A 19,187-nucleotide genomic window follows, 5' to 3' on the forward strand; every position below is an offset into this window, starting at 1 on the left:
TTTTATGCGCCCCGTCCTGCGCATGCACGCGCAACCCCCCTCCCCCCCGCTCCTGGCTTGTGATGGCCTGGTAGGCCCGTTTTTCTTTCTCACCTGGCTCCAGATCCTTTCTATGCATCTGGGGAGGGCAAAAACAGCCTTCCCCACTTCCTTGGAGGCCCTCTGGAGGCCTGAAAGGGCCCATTTCCCAATTCCCGGTGGGACAGGAAGTGATGTTTTTTGCTATCCCTAGCCCCCAGAGCCTCCAGAAGGCCTGAAAAACAACTGGCCAGTGCGCGCATGCGCACCAGAGCTAAGCTGCCGTGCCCACTGATATGGCTACGTGTGCCACCTGTGGCACGCGTGCCATAGGTTCACTATCACTGCCATAATACATAAAAAAAGCAAAAAACAAAACAAAACACACACACATACACACAAACCCAAAAAATATAAACAACCAAAAACAAACATATCAAAATTTCAATACTAATAACAACTTTTCTGCATTGGTATCTCTAGCCTATTTAACCTTCTACTTCTAAATATCTGTATCTTAAGTTTACATCTTTATCTAAATTAACTTGACTTCTATTTACAATTCAATCTTGTAACAAAAACTATTGCTTCTTCTAATGACTCTCCTGGTGCAACAAAATAAAACGTTTCTGGAGATGCATCTCCTAGTCTGTTATCTATTTGTGACTTGATTTACATGAGATTGCAACCTTAAGGAACATGGTTTGTCTTCATTGTTACTGAATGATACATGTCAAAAATAAAAAAAAAGTTAAAAATCACCTCGCCCTTAGTCAGAGCTTCTGGAACACTGGACCCACTCCCAGTTCGCTGCTACCAGTTTGCCCGAAACGGTCTGAACCGACTGAATATCATCTCTGATAATGGTTGTTCTTTCTGAAGAGTTTCACTGTGAATATATACCTTGATGTAAGACAGAGGTGTCAAACTCGATTTCATTGAGGGCTGCATCAGGGTTGTATTTGACCTTGGAGGGTCAGGAGGTGGGGCATGGCCGGGGATGTGGCCATGGTGAACATGACATGGGACTCATGTCAGGGGCACTTGTGGTGGCCAAGTGCTAAGGCATGACTTCCCTGAGACCCTCCCTCACTCTCATTATAATCTCCTTCCTTCCTTCCTTCCTTCCTTCCTTCCTTCCTTCCTTCCTTCCTTCCTTCCTTCCTTCCTCCATTTTCTTCTTTTTCCTTCCCTCTTCATTCTTCTTTCTTCTTCCTTCCCCTCTTTCCTTATTTTTCCTTTCTTGCTCTCTTCCCATCTTCCCTTCTTTTTTCTTTGTCTTTCCTCTTTTCCTTTCTCCTTTCCAGTCCCTTCTTCCATTCTCAAATGCAAAAGGGAAAACATTTCTCCTTTTGTTTTGTTTTAAATTTGTTTTGATAGCCCTCTGCCAGTGATAACGGAGCTCGGGGGGCGGGCGTCAGGGGTTCTACTTGCCTTTACTACCTATGGGGCCATGCGTGAAAATGCACAGAAGAGAAATGCGCAGAAGCATTTTCGTGACATCAGGGTCAGTGGGTGGGGCCTCCCGCCGCTTTTACTATTGGTTCTAAAGAACCGGTGCGAACCGGGGGTAACCCACCACTGGCGGGCGTGTATATTTTCGCTGGCAGAGGCACCATGGGCCAATCCTTTCCTGTTTTCAGGCCAGTCCTGTGGGCCAGATGTAAGCACCCCATGGGCCAGAAGTGACCCCTGGGCCTTGAGTTTGACACCCCTGATTTAAGACATAAACTGATTTCTGATTTTTCTTCTTTTCCTAATGGGCTGGAAGAACCTTATAAGCATTACTTGGGTGACGAGAGAAAGTGCCTTAAAGGAAGCTGGTCGGGAAGACTGATAGAAATGTAGATAGATAGAACACTTTCTCCCAATGATTTATGGTGTCAATCTGCAACTAAAGACATGATAAGAATACTACATTAAAGCTTTTGTGTGGGGGAGGCATACAGAAGCAGCAGCATTATGTACAATCCATGTTGGCTATGGAGGAGTGAGAAGGGAAGTATAATCTGACATTGTTCTTGTAACTTTGCTGTACGTCTCCACTTGTCTCTATATGTCACCAAGCCTGACACCTTGAACAACATTGTGCAATAGCAGTTTACATAGCATAACCCACTCTTAAAGCCAGTGCATATATTTACTGCTTGAACAGGCTCAGCGATGCCTAGGATAAAGAAATATTGTACAGCGTATTACAGAGTAATCAAATTTGATGTTTTTTTAAAGCACCTTGTATATATCATGTTTTTTATTCATTTTTCTGAACTTGGTTATTTCATTTCCCACCGCGAATATGTGTTTGCCAGAGAAAAGGTGTCATACATTTCTGTGAAAGCAGTATATCTTTTTTTTTTTTTCAAAATAAGTGATTTGGAGGTAGACTTAGTTCACACCATACCTTTTCTGAGAATGTCCCCATTGTGTTGTATTCTACTTAGGCTATACTTTATTGTACAAGGGAAACTCAGTGGTTGAAAATGTCTAGGTAGCTTGCAGACAAGGAAAAACAATTTATTTATAACAGTTTAATTTATGTGTAAATCACAAAGCATATAGATTCAAGACTGGGATTATTTGTTATTATTGTTATATATTTCAGAATTGTGAATGGTTTTCAAATTTCAAAACTAAAAAAGGATGTGCAAGTTAAATCCTGCTCTTGCTCTTTCTTTTCTTTTTAAAAATAAAAACATATTATTTTAACCAAGATCCAGTTTTACTAATCCAGATACCAATGAAGCATCTTCATATCTTTGGAAATGTAGAGAAACTGTTAGCTAGGCTGGAGGGAAAAAGTCAAGCAAGGACCTAGCTTGGAGTTATTATGCAGCTGCAAATGGCATAAGCTTGCCCTCCCCCAGGATCCATGAAACCTTCTCTGGTAATTGTCCATGACCAAATCATTGCCAGCTGTAATTGGCAGCACCTACTTGCCTGCTAACTTCCTTTAACAAAGTTTATGCAAAGGACGCCCTTGTAGAGTCTGTGGAGAATCCTACAGCTTGGGTTCCCATAAACAACTCACATTGAATGACAAAGGTTTTTATCTTGTCAACTTCTCCCCCAAACATCTCTGGCCAATCTCTTCTGTATGATTGGAAGTGCTGGAGGTACTGCAGCTTCCCAGGCTGCTGGCTGCTGGACATTCTGAGTCTGCTGTTGAACCAAATGAAGCACCGTGGTCCCCAAATTCCAAATTTCTTCTCTGTCCATCCCCTGTTGACATCATAGCAATGCTTCCACTACCTCATAGTCATTGCCTGTGGTTCAATCCTGGCAATTTTCTCTCTTCTCTTGGAGTATGAGAGATGAAGGTGGTGATAAGGCCCAGGTGCAAGCAACCTGAGTCAATTGTGAATAACCTACATCAATAATCTTATTATTTGCCACCTATGTTATAAGAATCCCATCAGACTGCTCACCTTTCCCTGGGAACAACCAGATAAGGCTTGATGGATCTTAGGGGCAATCAAGCTTCTGCTGTTTGTAACTGTGCAATGACTCCAAGCTAGGTTCTTACTTGACCCCTCCCTTCAATCTAACTCACAGTTTCCATACATACAATCTGTTCCAAAATGCAATTATTTATTGCTCCTTAGAAAATGTATCGTTTTGGCACAGACTTTGCACTTTTTAAATGAATGTCTGACAAACACTGGTACATGATCATAAATCTGGTTCTGAAAGTCCCAGAATTAAAAGGATTAAAGCTAGAAATAAAAACCCTGTGGATTACGAAACATCAGACCTGCTTAGATGTAGCTTGAGTTGGTTCTGAAGGAGTCTAAAGCATTGGAGCAGTTTTTGCCTGATTGGACTTTTTCAACAGAAAAAAATATAAATATAAAATAGCAATAGCAATAGCACTTAGACTTATATACCACTTCACTGTGCTTTTACAGCACTCTTCAAGTGGTTTACAGAGTCAGCATTATTGCCCCCAACAATCTGGGTCTTTGTTTTACCAACCTCAGAAGGATGGAAGGCTGAGTCAACCTTGAGCTGGTGGGATTTGAACTGCCAAACTGCTGGCAATCAGCAGTCAGCAGAAGTAGCCTGCAGTACTTCACTTTAACCACTGTGCCACCAGCGCTCATAAAATGCTCATTCTTCATTATCATCCCACTGCAAAAGATTTTTGAACACTTGGGAATATGACTCTTATCTACAATGACTGCCAATCCCCATATGATACAATCTGGATAAGAATACCATCAATGTTTTCAGGATATCTAAAATGAGAATGTTATCAGCAGCAAATATCCCAACTAAATGGACTGTTGGCATTTCTTTTCTTAATCTGCATCTCTGCATGCCTATTGCTCTAGATCATAAAGTAAAAAAAAAAAAAAAGCAAAACCCACGCATATCAAAACTATATAATCTATTCAATTTCTTCCTAATGCATATCCCTTTGTCCTGAGAGAAATCACAGGCAAAAAATAATAATAAAGTACATAAAATAAAATAATAAAATAAAAGACCAGAACAGCAACCAGAAAATCCATGGCTCATTTTGTAACTATTAAATGTAGAAGGATAAATACAATATTAATTTTTATGAATTTACTATGCACCCTCCAGTAAACATGCATTTCTATAATTATATAGCCAGGCCTGGCTGTGTTGAAAGATAAGGGATAATTACATTCAAGGATGACAGGACAGACCTGACAGAAATTAGACATTTTTCTTAATGTTAACAATAATTAATATTAGGGATTTCAATTGGATCATAATTAATAACAGGAAAAGAATACTTTACAAGAAATGAATCTTGATTTGGAGATGACTTTTTTGTTGTTTCACTCATTTCCCCTGCTATACATAAATGCTACAATAAAATGGGATGTTAGACATCTGACATCGAGGATCGTGCCAACCTTTCTCTCCTTCCTTTATTTCCCCCAACAAATCTTGGTGGAGGCAAACCAGTGGTGGGTTTCAAATTTTTTTACTACCGGTTCTGTGGGTGTGGCTTGGTGGGTGTGGCTTGGTGGACGTGGCAGAGGAAGGATGCTGTAAAATCTCCATTCCCTCCCCAATCCAGGGAAAGGTTATTGGCAAAACCCCATTTCCTCCCGATCATCTGGGACTTGGGAGGCAGAGAATAGATGGGGGCAGGGCAATCAGAATTTTTACTACCGGTTCTCCGAACTACTCAAAATTTCCACTACCGGTTCTCCATAACTGGTCAGAACCTACTGAAACCCACCTCTGAGGCAAACCTTGAAGATTCTAGGTTTGGTTCAGGGAGGGTTGGGTTTACATTATACATTATACAATCTATTTCAGGGGTGTCAAACTCAATTTCATTGAGGGCTGCATTAGGGTTGTTTTTAACCTCGGAGGGCTGGGGGTGGTCATGGTGGGCATGGCCGGGGATGGGTGGGCATGGTCATGGTGGGTATGGCTGGAGGTGGGCGTAGTCATGGTGGGTGTTTGACACAGGCTGAAGCCAAAATCAGGGCATGCAGAAACCTCACAGGGCCTCCGCATGGCCCATTTTTGGCCTCCCCGGCCTCCAGAAGCACTCTGCCAGCCAAAAACGGGTTTGAATTTGACACCCCTGATCTATTTCACGGAGAATAGTCCTTGTTTGGCAACCACAGTTGGGATAGGTAACTCAGCTCGTATGGCAAGCAGTTGCTAAGTGAAACCACGACTATGCTCATCAACTTACTTCAGTTTTCCTTTGCTTTATAGATTTGCAAAAGTCATAAATGCAAGGACTGATTGTAAAAAAAATTTTATCGCTGTCATAAAATGTGAATGGTCGCTAAATGAGGCAGACAGTAAAGAAGAACTACTTTTACAAAAATTATTGTCACCCACTGAAAGCATAACTTTTTGAAGGCTCAAGGTCATGAGGTGAGTAAAAAATTCAAGATGGAGGCTTTGATTGCATGTCTGTGGCTGCCATTTAATTTTTTGATTATAGTATTTCCCTCTGTGAATACCCTTACCGGAGTGAAATATAAAATTTGTTACTACCGGTTCTATGGGCGTGGCTTGGTGGTGGTGGGGGTAATGTGACTGGGTGGACGTGGCCAACTTTTTTTTTTAACTTTTCAAAGCATTTTTTCTAATGCTTTGAAAAGCCTCTGATGATCAGGCAATTCAGCTGGGATCGTCAGAGAGGCTTTTTAAAAAATACCTCTCTGCCGATCAGGCAACGAAAAAATCCTTTTAAAAATACCTCTCTGCCGATCAGGCAACGAAAAAATCCTTTTAAAAGTAAAAAAAAAAAAGCCTCTGATGATCGCGCGGCTCAGCTGGGATCGTCAGAGGCTTTTCAAAGCATTTTTTTCTGCAACCTCTTGGCCGAAGAGGTGGATGCTTTGAGAAGTCTCTGACGTTACCAGCTGAGCCGCGCGATCATCAGAGGCTTTTTTTTTTTACTTTTAAAAGGATTTTTTTGTTGGGAGAAGTTGTAGAAAAAGTGCTTTTAAAAGTTAAAAAAAAAAGCCTCTGATGATCGTGTGGCTCAGCTGGGCATGGTGGGGGTGGGGACAGGGATTTTTGCTACCGGTTCTCCGAACCACCCGTCACCATCACTACCGGATCGGGCGATCTGGTCTGAACCGGGAGCATTTCACCCCTGACCCTTACTAAGGTCCTTTAGATCATTGAGACCAGGATAAAGATTCAGTAGACATATTTATTTATGGAAGAGTTGAAAAAGAACTTTATATTTACTAAAAAGTATTACTTTGCCTCCATTTTGGGTGAAATTCAAAATGTTGATTATTACTGAAAACTGTACAACTTGGGTTTGGCTACTTGATGGAATGAATTTCTAGTTGATTGCCCCCAACTCACTTAGATGATCTAAGGAATTTTACCTTAGATCTTAATTTTACCACATCTCTAAAGACGCTGAAGATGGAAACAGACATGGAAAAACAAGGAAGGTCTTTCAAGAGTTCTCTGAACTTAGAAGGAAGTTCAACTTCAAATTGGTATACTAAAGGATGCCAATGGATAGCTAATAACTGCTTCAAAGAAAATCAAAAGAAGATGAAAGGAGTCTATTGAAGGGCTCTAGAGCAGAGACGTTAATATCCTAGATTTTAGAAGATATTCTTTACTTACAGGATTCTCTAGTACTAAAAGCTGGAATGCTTTAGGAACTGATGGAATACCTATTGAAATATAGAAAACAACAGAAGACTCAGCCAAGGTTCTAGCCAAGCTATGCCCGTAAATCTGGAGAGAGGTCAATCTACTTTTAAATACTCCTTCTCCCAAAAGGAGACTTAACAGAGTGTGCAATCTTTTGCACAACGAGCTTAATTTTTCATGCCAGCAAAATAATGCTTAGGATCATCCAATGCAGATTAGAGACCTACATGGAACAAGAGATGCAGTTGTTAAAGCTGGCTTTAGAAAAAGCCAAGGAACATGAGACATTATTGCTGATGCATACTGGATCATTGAAAAAAATATCAAAGAATACAAAAACATCAGTATATGCTTCATTGATTTTATATATATGTGTGTGTGTGTGTGTGTGTGTGTGTAGTTAATATTTCGGGTTTCTTCCCGTGTAATTGTGGATATATCCCTAAAAGGGTAGAAGCGACGTTTCGACAGAATCTCATCTGCCATCATCAGGCTTATGTGAGGAGTCTTTTGCAGTAACTGCCGTTACTATTTCAAATCTGGTGCTGGTAGTCTGGGATGGCTCCACCTTTTCATTCTGATTGGTTGGGAGTTCCAGTATGTGTTTATTGCTTGGCTTCGGGAGTATGGTCGGTTTTTCTCCACCAGGTGGCAGGGCTTCATCTTTGTGGCTGGTTTGAATATGATTTGGTTGGGACCTGTGGAGCCATCCCAGACTATATATATATGGCTTTGATTGAGTTGATCATGTCAAACCGTGGAAAGTGCTCAGAAAAACAGGTATCCCAAAACGGGAATGGGATAACTTACCACAGTCAACTCACTGCAGCCAAGTCACCATAGCCAACTTGTTGCAGCTAATTCAACATGGCCAACTTGCCATGGCCAACTCGTCATGGGAGAACTCCCTGCAGGACAATGTAATAATTCTATTTCATTATTTAAAATAAATAAACAAATATTTTAATTTTTTGCCATTCACATTTTATTCTGTCACTCCTTTGCATCCTATCTTTAATGATTCTATTCCACCATTTCTTTAATATTAGTGTAATATTAGTGTCCTGCAGCAAGTTATCCTGTGGTGAGAGGGCTGTGGCAATTTTTCCTGAAGCAAGTTAGCCATGGTGAGTTGGCTGTGGCAATTTGGTCAGGGCGAGTTGGCTGTGGCAGATTGTCATAGACCCTCCCAAAACATCTCAGTGTCTTCATGAGAAATATTAGCTATTTTCCAAGGCACCCAAAGACCAGACAAGAAATAATGGATGGAAACTGAACAAGGAGACATTCAACATGGAAATGAGGAGGAACTTTCTGACAGTGAGAACAATCAACCAATGGAACAGAAGTTACCTTCAGAAGTTGTGGGAGCTTCATCACTGCAGGCTTTCAAGAAGAGACTGGATTGCCATTTGTCAGAAATGGTGTAAGGTCTCCTGATTGGGCAGGGGGATGGGGTTGGACTAGATGACCTACAAGGTCCCTTCCAACTTTGTTAAATCTGTTTAAAAATTGTGTGTGTGTGTGTGTGTGTGTGTGTGTGTGTAATGTATGTATGTATGTATGTATGTATGTATGTATGTCAGGAAGCCACAGTACAGACAATATGAGAAAAAAAGGGAAGGAAAGGCACAATCAGACTTGCAAGATTCTGTTATGATAGATCTCATCTTTTTATGGATTTGATTTTCTGATCTGGTCCAGTTCTATGTAGCTATATAGAGAATAAATCCACACTCATGATAACTCTTCAAGTATCAGAAGTGTGCTATTATGTTTCCCCTTAGCCGTCTCTTTTGTAGGTTAAGCATACCCAGTTTTTTTAACTGTTCTTCATGCGATTTAGCCCCTGAGCCCCTCACTCTCTTGGTTGCTCTTCTCTGCACACTTTTCAATAGCTCAGCATCCTTCTTGTAGTGTAGCAACTAGAATAGAATAGAATTGGACTCAATATTCAGGTGCAGTGGGAACAGTGCAGCACACAATGGAACCCCTGTATAATTTTCTCACCATCTCAATCAATCTCTCTGTTGACGCAGCCAAATATTGCACTGACGCTTTTGGGCAGCTGCAGCACATTGCATGATTATGCTTAATCTGTGCTCCACCATCACCTTCTCCCAAGTAAGAGAGCATTTTGCCCTCTCCAACACGATAGCCGTATTAAGAGCATAATCACGACTCTATCCTGTCAGAATAGTCTTCTCCAAGTTAAACATGCTAATGCCGTCTCAACCCCTGTGCTCTGCTTTAAAGTCACCCTATTTCAGAAGCTGAAAGCTGGATTTAAATTAGAGGGAGAAGAGAAAGGAGGCAGGGTTTGAAAATTTCTTACAAAAGTCATGGGGTGGCAAAGAGCGATCGCTTTGTCTTGGCTTTCTATTTTTAGTTTTTAAAAAGCCTTCATGTACTGTTGCCTTGAGTTAGAATTCTTTTCCTTCTTCTCTCTTTCTTAGTATGACTATTTGACCACACAAGGTCACAATTGTACAGCTTCTTCAGCAGAAAATACTGGGAAGGAGAAACTTACAATCCTTGATGGGTTACTTTTTGATACAATAACTCCTTTCCCCCTTTTTAATGAGCCGGAGTGGTGCAGTGGTTAGAATGCGGTATTGCAGGATAATTCTGCCGGCTGCCAGATGTTTGACTCTCATTGACTCAAGGTTGATTCACTCTTCTAACTTTCTGAGGTCAGTAAAATGAGGACCCATATTATTGGGGGTAATATGCTGACTCTGCAAACAACTTAGAGAGGGCTGTAAAAGCACTGTGAACCAGTATATAAGTCTAAGTGCTATTGCTACTTTTGAAAACTTTCCAAGAGGCTCATAGCAGAACTGGGGTTGTAACCCTATTATATTATCTTGCAAAAATATTTTGTTACTGTGGAGCAGGGGTGTCAAACTCGATTTCATTGAGGACCGGATCAGGGTTGTGTTTGACCTCAGTGTGTGTGTGTGTGGCTGGAGTAGGCGTGGCCAGGATGGGCATGGCCAGGTGGGCATGGCCAGCTCGACATCACTTGTGTTGGGGGCACCTGTGGTGGCCAAGTGTTAAGGCAGGACTTCCCTCAGACCCTCCCTGACTCTCATTATAATCTCCTTCCTTCCTTCCTTCCTTCCTTCCTTCCTTCCTTCCTTCCTTCCTTCCTTCCTTCCTTCCTTCCTTCCTTCCTCCACCTCCTCCCTCCCTCCCTCTTTTCTTCTTTTTCCTTCCCTCTTAATTCTCCTTTCTTCTTTGTTCCCCTCTTTCCTTATTTTTCCTTCCTTGCTCTCTTCCCATCTTCCGTTCTTTTTCTTTGTATTTCCTCTTTCCTTTTCCTTTCTTTCTTGCATTCTCATAAAATGCAAAAGGGGAAAAAAATCTCATTTTGCTTTGTTTTCAGTTGTTTTGCTAGCCCTAAAACAAACTAGCAAAAAGGAGCCCAGGGGGCCAAAAACACTCCCCAGGTCCATTTTCGCTGGCAGAGGGCAGCAGGAGGCTGTTGCGGCCAAAAATGGAGCCCAAGAGGGCCGCATGCAGCCCTCCCGAGGTCCATTTTCACTGACAGACAAACTGCAGGCCAGTCCTTTACTGTTTCCAGGGCAGCCCCACAGGCTAGATGTAAACACCCACGGTCCAAATCCGGCCTGTGGGCCTTGAGTTTGACACTCGTGCTATGGAGACTCATATGATCACATAATGTTACATGGTCAGGAAGAAGGAATACCTTCATTTTGTTGTCATTAAATCAGGAATAGCCATAAACTATAGTAAATCTAGCAATAAAACTTGAGAATTAACCTTGGAGATTTCTATAATTCTCTTTTAATACCCTTTTTCTAAACCTGGTTAGCAGTTGCCATCCTATGTTACTCTCCCCTTTGTTCACTTTGATTAGCCTTTAAATTAGCCACTGTTGTGTGTGTCCTGTCCTTCATTGTACAAATATTTTTCCAGTCGCCTACAGCCACTTCAGTTGAATCTCAAAGGAAGACGTTGTCTCTAATACAGGTAGTCTTCCACTCAGGACAATTGAGCCCAAAATTTCAGTTGCTAAGCAAGGCAGTTATTAAGTGACTTTTGGCCCATTTTACAACCTTTTTTTTTTTTTGTCACAGTTGTTGCGAACCACTGCAGTTGTTAAATGAATCATGTGGGTTTTAAGCGATTCTCGCTTTCCCACTTTGCTTTTCGGAAGCTGTCTTGGAAGATTACAAATGGTAACCATATGTCCACAGGACAATGCAACCATCATAAATGCATTTCAGTTGCCAATTTTAATCATATTACCCTGGGGATGCTGCAACAGTCATGTGAAAAGTGGTTATGTCACTTTTTCTCCAGTGCTGTTGTAACGTCAGTCACTAAATGAATGGTTGTAAGTCGAGGATTGCCTGTAGCCAGCAGGCCTGCTCTCAATTCTTTGAAACTATGGAGGTCTCTACGGAGTGCCTCTCCTCAAGGTTCAACACAAAATTCTAAAATAAGGGTCTCAGTATTAACAGTACTTTCAAGCAAACAGTTTATAATTTCACTGAAAGACCATACAGTCAAAGGAAAATGTTATACAGCCTTTTGCTCTTGGGAAAATGAACTGGCTAAGGCGGCTCGGGGTATATTTCCCAGCTTTTTCCAGACATGTGACAGTTTTGCAATCTTTCATTTACAGGCTGAGGAAATTTCCCCACCTGGGAAATTGCCCAGGAGAAATCCCTGTGGACTGATGATGTTACCTTGTGGGGTAATTAAACGTTTTCAAGCAAACAGTCAAGCTCAGAGAGCAGCGACTCTAAACTACATATTTTTTCCCCCTATTACGGTATATCTCCTTCTCTCAACTAGCTGCTGACATTTTTGGTCTTTGCAGAGTAAATTAGCTTCCTCATTCAATCTCCTTGTTATAACTTCAACATGGAAGCTGTTCCAGACATGGTTAATAACATTTCTTGTTCTGTCCCTTTACAGTTCAAGCACACTCTCCTTGTCCACATGTTCTCTATCTGCTCCCTCCCCATACACTCTGAGAGAGAACTGTTAATATGTGTGGTCCATCTCTTCCAATGGTGCTCCAAGGACTACTGATAACCAGGTTTGCATTCTTTTGTCTCCAAGGAAACTACCAATGGGCATTTTCCTTCCCTTTATGCTCTAGATTCCCCCCCCTTTTCCTGCAGATGGAAGCAGCAGAACAAGTGAGAGAGTGAGAAAACTCCCCATTAGCACTGAGAGGTATGTGCTCTTGTCATTTCCTACTTATGGTATCAGTCTGGCATATTTTTAATTTGTGCTTTGGGATGGTGGTGAAGGGAGGAACATAGCAGAATTTGAATTAGTTCTTTGCCTATTGTTAATTTTTTTTTTAAAAAAATCCTCTTTTGTTCATGGTGAAATGTTCTCCTAAGGTGGAACGCCTGGCCTTCTTCAAATACCCCAGGACTTCTCAACCAACTGCAACCCTTTAAGGTTGCATCCCAGCTTCCACCTTATCTTTTCTCAGCTTCCTCTTAGATTCATGATTCAAGCTACCATCTGCTTCTGTTGTTTCTTTGCCTCTTTCTTCTGTTTAACAGGTCATTTCCTCCAATCTTTTATGGGCATCTAATTTCTCATGCAAGATGATTTCCAGCTATTAGGGAAGCATTTCTGCCATTAGTTCCAGTGATGAATCATCAGCTGATCCTCCTGGATGAGCTGCGGAAGCTGCCTCCCTCCAGCTGGTAATCTCTACCTAGACTTTATCTTACATGACGGAGAGTAACTGGGGATGGTATCGCACAGAACCAGACGAGTGGAGAAGCCCCGTGAATTGGACAGCTTTTTGGCACTTTAATTACAGGACGGTAGCATAATTCCCTCATCATATTCTCTCCAAATTTCCTCTGTGAAGCATTAGGATTGACTCTAGCTAAAGGCTTGATGAGATTTACTCCACCTACGGCAGAGGTGGGTTTCAGGAGGTTCTGACCAGTTCTGGAGAACCGGTAGTGGAAATTTTGAGTAGTTCAGAGAACCGGTAGTAAAAATTCTGACTGGCCCCATCCCCATCTATTCTCTGCCTCCCAAGTCCCAGCTGATCGGGAGGAAATGGGGATTTTGCAGTAACCTTCCCCTGGATGGGGGAGGGAATGGAGATTTTACAGTATCCTTCCCCTTCCACACCCACCAAGCCATGCCATGCCCTCCAAGCCACACCCACAGAATCAGTAGTAAAAAATTTTGAAACCTACCACTGACCTACGGGCCTATTATTAGCTCTTCTCTGCTCTTACTTTTGCCTTTTACTTTACGCTGCACACTCCTAGGAAGCTCCAGCCAGTCTTAGCCTGTGACGCTCCTGGCAGTGACTCTGTGCTACTGAACTTCTTTGATGGGTCATTGCCACTTGTAGCCAATTCTACAGGATCTGTTCTGCGAACGCCTCTTGGTTGGTTACATGTTTCTCAACAATCATCTGCTCAAGAACCTTTTACAGTCACTGTACTATTTATAGCCACAAAGTGTTTTCAGTGGCCTATCCACTGGAAAATACGTATGACCTCCCATGCCAACTTTGTTAGAAGATTCTTGGCCTAAAGGCCTGCTTCCATTGGGCTGTGTTAGGCCCTGACTGTTTGACCGCCACCAAATCTTCTCCTGATCATGATGGCATCTTATCTCCAGTTGCTACAGACACATTCAGCTCAGCTGCTTTTTTTTTTTCCTTTAGATTCTCTGTGTTTTAGCTCATTGCCTTACAGGAAAAAAAACTGTCAGCTTCTTCCACAAAGAAACAACATGTCACACAGCATCTCTTCACTCCAGCCAGCTCCATTCTTCAAGAACCAAAAAAACAAAAAAAAAACAAAAAACAACCCTCTCTAGGCTGTAAATTCCTGACTTTTATCTTTCTAAAGATAAAGAACTTCTACTAGCATAGGCAGGATGGATCATTGAAAATGAACATGGAAGGGGGCCTGGGGGGGGCGGGGAGGGATAATGCATAGCATTTCTTACTCCATCCCTTGCAATACCTATCTTTGCACACAGAGCTGGTGGAAGTATTGACACATAAGAGAATTTTCTCTGGGGATGTTTGAACTGGAGACCAGGACACAATTACACTGGAGCACAAATTAGTTTATCGATAGTGCTGGAGGCAAATACAGGCCTAAAGAGAGGAGGAGTTACTATATCTCTTTATAAATTTGTCAAATTAGAGCATAATGTCATTGAAGATAGCAGAAAAGTATTTGGTTGACCACGTCAAGTATTAGGAGCTATGGTGGCACAGTGGTTAGAATGGAGCATTGCAGGCTAACTCTGCTCACAGCCAGGAGGTTGATCCTGACTGGCTCAAGGTTGACTCAGTCTTCCATCCTTCCGAGGTCAATAAAATGAGGATCCAGATTGTGGGCACAATATGCTTACTCTGTAAACTGTTTAGAGAGTGCTGTAAAGCACCGTGAAGAGGTATATAAGTCTAAGTGCAATTGCTATTTAACTGGATTTAGCACATCATAAACTGAAATCAGCAAGGCCATTAGGATATAGGATGATAAAAGCCCGGGGTTCTGAAAGAACAAAGAGACAATATTTCATGAATATAGTGAGGAATTACTTTCTTTATCTTTCTGAAAGCTCTGCTCACATCTTCATATCTTTTCCCAGTTTACCAGTGCTCCTTGGCCTCCTATGTATCTGATGGTTGATCTGATGGTGTAGTTTCCCTGGGAGATTATATTTCGGGTAGGGGCTTTTGGCTCAATCTCCAAAATGCTCCTTTAGGAGTTATGTTTCTCTTGAACACAGCAAACACAAATTCTATCTAGGGAGGTCCCCAGTGCCATATCGCATCTTATGGGTGGGTATCTGCCACAAAGAAGTCCAGCTATTCTGGGAAATTGTCTTCTCTGTTTTTTGTGGATATATCCAGTGGTGGGATTCAGCCAGTTCGGGCTGGTTCAGGTGAACTGGTAGTTAAATTGCTGGCTGGCTCTGCCCCTTTCTGCCCCGCCCCTTCCAGGAGTCCCCACGCACCCCATTTTGGCTCCCAGGTAAGTGCAGGGAGGCCTCCTAGGCCAAAAATGGGGTGTGGGGGGCATGCGTCCCCCCCGTACCCCATTTTTAATCCCAGGGGAGTACAGGAGGCCGAATGCTGCCTGTCACACCTCCTGGCCACACCCACCATGGCCACGCCCACCCAGCCAGTCATTAGGGCAGAGAACCGGTTGTTAAATTATTTGAATCCCACCACTGGATATATCATCTACCAAAGGTTCACACACACCCATACACGCACACGCGCGCGCGCACACACACACACACACACACACACACAGAGAGAGAGACAGACAGAGAGAGAGAGGGAGAGGGAGGGAGAGAGAGAGAGACATTATAGTATATAGAGAGATATGTACCTTTTGAATTGATCTAGTCACAGTAGTGCCATTAGGTGTAGATGTTCAGACCATCTTCAACTATAGGTTGTTCACTGCATCTCAGTCTGATGGTATAATTCCTGAATGGTTATATAAAGAAATTCCCAGTACACACCATAGACATCCCATTGGGAAAACATGAAGTTCATTTAAGCCTGCCTTCAACAGTGTCCAAAGAAAGCCACCTTCAGTTTTTCATGCCCTATTAGCTTCCTCAGACAATACTTAACAGAATAACAGAATAACAGAGGCAGGCTTCTTCTGCCTTCAGGTGCTTTGGAGGATAGGTTGACTCCCTCTTTTTTTGGGCAGCCCCTTAGATATTGGAACATTTCTATCATGTCACCCCTAGTCCTTTTTTTCATTAAACTATACCTACCCAGTTCCAGCAACCGTTCTTTATATGTTTTAGCTAAATTGAATATTATAAATCCGAGCTCAGTTATCTAGCTATTTCATGTTATCCTTTTCTTCTTCCTCAGATTATTTTAACAGGGATTAAACTCGGTGACATGCACTCAGAAGAAAGGGCCTGAAGCTCCTATGGATTTTTGTTAGCTCTTTCTGCTTCCAGCAATTTCAGGCCAAACTTCATGACCCCCAGCTCATTTGATGCCCAATCAGCCAGCTGCTCAAATATATTTTCTCATAGTTACTGGGCATCTGTTTCTAAATGGATTCCATAATTAATATTGTTCAGATTCCACCCTCAACATTATGGTAGATTTGGTGGGAGGCACAAAGGAGGGTTTGCATGATACGTCTTTGTTAGGATTGCAAATTGTTCTTCCATGACTTAACTACAATTTTTTTTTTAAAAAAAATGATTTATATGCTGCCCTTCTCTGGGGACTCAGGGCAGTTTACAAGCCTTCATACTTTTGTATATTTATACAAAGTCAGCTTATTGCCCCCACAAACTGGGTCCTCAATTTACCTACCTTAGTGTTGTGGCTCCGTTATCTGAGCCTGTGTCATCGGCAGGAAAGGACTCCGAGAGTGAAGGAGAGGAGTTGACAAGGCCTCCCTCTCCAGGACCCTCCTCTCTGGCAATGCCTTCGGTGTTCGCCAAAGGGCAAGAGATAGGGCCGGGGCCAAGCACGTCCATGCAGCCACAGATGGACAGTGATGAGGGTAATAAGTCTTGGCTCGATCCACGCCAGCGTCGCAGAGATAAGCGCACGCAACAGAAGAAAAGGCGTGCCCGAGATTAGGCTGAGTCACTGGACCACACCCCACAGGATATAAAAGGGAGCGTGGTGGCCAGTCAAACCTTGTGACGAACAAAGCTGAAAGCTTCCACGCCATTTTGCATTGCCGGACTTTTGGCTATAGACTTTGCTGGATTATCTCTGGACTTGATTGACTCTGTAATTATTGAGCTGTTTCTTTTGATGTATCAGAAGTGGGGAGAAGTTATCTCTCCTCTTTGTAAATAATAAACTCTTGGCAGGCAGCCACTAGGTTGTTGCCAAGTTCCGTTATCATAAGGAAAAGGATTTTGCCGGCTGGTTTGGTCTTTCACTCTTGAACGTCTGTTGGTGTGTGTGCGTTGGGTTGGGGACAGAACACTTAGAAAAGATGGAAGGCTGAGTCAACCTTGAGCCTGGTGAGATTCGAACTTACAGTAATTGCAGACAGCTGGTGTTAATCACAATGCTATCAGTCTGCTGAGCCACCCTGCTAGTTATCATTCATGTAGATGATTAAACAGCTGAACCACAGCTCTCTATGCTTCAGGTTATACGGGACTGGAGAATTCTAGAGAACCAATATAGCGTAATGGTTAAAGTGTTTGATGGGTACTAGGGAAACAGAGGTTGTGATCAACCTTAACCATGAAAATTCAGTGAGTGACCTTGGGCCAGTCGCTCTCAGATCAACCTAGCTCATAAGAAATTTGTGGTAAAATATATATATATACAAGAAAGCACCATGTGCCTTCTTGTACTAAAAATGTAATAAAAAGGTAAAAGTTTCTCCTGTGCAGTTGTGTCTGACCCTAGGGGACAGTGCTCATCACTGTTTCCTAGTCAAGAGAACTAGAAAGATGCTTCCATGATCATGTGGCTGGCATGACTATACACTGGGGTGTCATGGCCCTGTCAGAGCCAGGGTCCAAGGCAGAGGAGGAGTGGGAGCCTGAGCTGATGGAGAGGGATGGCATAGTCCCTATGGCCCATGAGGAACCACCTGGGGACAAGGACAAGACAGTCCCGGATCCCTCTGGCCTTGGAAGACTAGGTAGGGAAGAAGAGATGGTGCAGGCAGCGTGGAGCGGCAGAGTTGCAGAGCTCCAGAGGTGAACAAATGCCTCCCCCCCTGCTTTATCCGTGAACGCGGAAAATGGAGAGGAGGCAAGTCAGCACAGGGTGAACCGATTATTTGGGAGGAGGACACCCTGCCCCTCCTCACGAGGTTCACATGGAGAGTAGAATTTAAGGAGAGGCCGTGAGGAGGGGGCTTTTGCCAGGAACAAGTGTTTGTTTTCGGATTACACTTTCCTGGCTTTGACTCAGACCTTTTGCCTTGCTTCGATGATGTCGTTTGCCTTGCTTTGAAGACTGCTTTACCTTGCTTTGAGGACTGTTCTTGTCTTACCCTAGCCTTGAAGACTTTGCCCTTGGAACTGCTTTTGCATTGGACACCCCTTTGTTTTATGGCCTGTTGTTTGTCTTGCCCTAGCCCTGAAGACTTTGCCTTCGAAACTGCCTTCGTCTTATGCCTGGACTTTTGCCTTGTGGACTTGCCGGGTAATCTATGGGCTGTTGTTTGGAGGACTGAGGGTGGAGTCTTACTGGTCGGTGGAGGGCCATTTGTTTAACCATTCCCAAGAGAAATAGAGAACTCTCTGGAAACCTGCCGAACCGTGACCACCTGGGTCATAATATGAGGTGAGCATACTTTCAAATTGCTAGGTTGGCAGGAGCTGGGGCAAGAATGGGAGCCAACCCCATCACACAGTGCTTGGATCTCGAACTGCCAACCTTCTGGTCAACAAACCCGGCATCTTAACTTCAAGGCTACCACACTCCTTTTTAAAAATGTAATATAAACTTACATGTCTGAAAATCATAGTGTTCTACCCCTGGCTCAAAACATAACAGGAGGAACAATTATCTGTTTGATATTTGCACAGGAACCCATAACTATACAAGAAAGCTGGTATTTTCTGATTTCTGATGTTTTAAAGACATTATAGCTGTATCTTCTCGGCCAGCTATATCTTCTCAGTTTCAGCTTTTAAACAAAACAAGACAACTGTTGCTATTCTTTCCTTGTTTGTAATTTAACCCTGAATGTCTTAAGTGATACATTCTCAATTTCTCTGATGTTAAAATATAACACCGAATGTGTAAAATGGCTCTTCATTTTGTGGAGAAAGTTGAGGATGGGAGGGTGCACTGGTGGGAAATGAAGAGAATCTGCACCACTTATCAGCTCAAGAAGGAGATGGTGGATGATTTGTCTTTCTTAATTTGGGTGTCAGAGCAAGCGCTATAAATCATCATGGCCACGGGAGACAGGATTTAATTAAATGACAGCTCTAAGTTACTGTTCCTATAATTTGGAAAGCTTTGCAAGAAGCTTTGCTTTAATTTGAGATCTAGGATTTGAATTGAGGAACACATTCCTGGG

General features: G+C 42.6%; 1 long non-coding RNA gene across 1 annotated transcript; it reads left to right on the plus strand.

Moving 5' to 3' along the window:
• Positions 1 to 12,303: 12,303 nt before the first annotated feature.
• Positions 12,304 to 18,909, plus strand: LOC117675009 (uncharacterized). Its single transcript, XR_004594088.3, has 2 exons — positions 12,304 to 12,360; positions 18,234 to 18,909. It is a non-coding gene; the product is annotated as an uncharacterized LOC117675009 (long non-coding RNA).
• Positions 18,910 to 19,187: the final 278 nt, after the last annotated feature.

The sequence above is a fragment of the Pantherophis guttatus genome, chromosome 1 (assembly GCF_059756535.1).
Source record: "Pantherophis guttatus breed Tessera chromosome 1, ASM5975653v1, whole genome shotgun sequence".
Taxonomy (NCBI): Eukaryota; Metazoa; Chordata; class Lepidosauria; order Squamata; family Colubridae; genus Pantherophis; species Pantherophis guttatus.